At 45.5% G+C, this 1134-nt stretch overlaps 1 long non-coding RNA gene across 1 annotated transcript; it reads right to left on the reverse strand.

Moving 5' to 3' along the window:
• Positions 1-306: 306 nt before the first annotated feature.
• LOC130205928 (uncharacterized) lies at positions 307-710 on the reverse strand. Its single transcript, XR_008834003.1, has 3 exons — positions 644-710; positions 512-558; positions 307-425 (listed from the first exon to the last, which is right to left on the reverse strand). It is a non-coding gene; the product is annotated as an uncharacterized LOC130205928 (long non-coding RNA).
• Positions 711-1134: the final 424 nt, after the last annotated feature.

Consider the following 1134-nt stretch of genomic DNA (forward strand, 5'->3'; position numbering starts at 1 on the left):
GGGGTACCTGGGGCAGATGGCCACGCTGGGGTAGATGGCCAGACTGCAGGAGCTGATTGCCAAGCTGCGGCGGCTGCTGGGGGTGAGAGCCAGGCTGTTGGAGCCGCTGGGCTACCAGGGGAGGATAGCTATGCCGCTGGGAAACCTGGGGTTGCTGCTGATACCCAGACTCTGCTACCTGTGGCTGTTGAGGAGAATTTGATGAATACTGGATTTCTGGCACAGACTGATCATGCATTTTCTGAAAGTTAGCTTCAGGCTGGTAACATGTAATTGTGTGTTGTAGCTACTTGCCTGATATGCATTTGACATTGGAGCACCGCCAAGAGGCCAAGTGCACCATGAAGACTGGTCTCCAGTTTTAGAGCCACTTGAATGTGTTCGATAGCCTGCAACTGGCACTTCATTATCTTCATCCTTCTCAGCTGATCCAATATTGAAACATGTAGAGCAGACACGTTAGTGCATGAACACAACCACGTCAGGAGCTTCACAACTTGACTAAACTTACCACTCGCTTGATGCCTTCCAACAGCTGCCAAGGGCAACAGAAAACATCTAAACAAGACATACTAGAGTTATTGTGTTTTACTAGCGAGTGAAAGAATTTAAACAATTAAACAGAATAATGTTTAAAACATACATCAAGAGAAACCCCATGGCTTCAGCTTCAGCTACAGTTACAGGCCAGTGAAACAGCAAACTATGCCACTTCTGTCAGCTCCTACTAAACCACACAACTGAACCAGACTGAAGATAGAAAGTGAGGGCAGACACACCAGAGCTACTTTTAAGCTCACCCATTGTACGTTATTGATTAACTGGACACAGGTGAGAGTAGTTTAAGGCAGGTGTGGCTAATTACCTGATAACACTCACCTGATTTCACCTAAAGTAGCTGCAGGGCAATACTAATAGTCAACCAATAGGTGGCATTAGTGGGGTTTGGCATGACTGCCACTGTAATTATTGTCGAAAACAGGCAAGTTTGACCAGCACAACACAGATAGTTAATATGTGACGCAGCTATTAACGTGAGACTCTCTTGGTGTGTTTACAGGTGAGAAAAGTACACGAGCATCACATATATTAATGTTATGTTCACTCCCTTTAGCGGTGCTATATTTTGATAGT

The sequence above is a fragment of the Pseudoliparis swirei genome, chromosome 16, assembly GCF_029220125.1.
Source record: "Pseudoliparis swirei isolate HS2019 ecotype Mariana Trench chromosome 16, NWPU_hadal_v1, whole genome shotgun sequence".
Classification (NCBI taxonomy): Eukaryota; Metazoa; Chordata; class Actinopteri; order Perciformes; family Liparidae; genus Pseudoliparis; species Pseudoliparis swirei.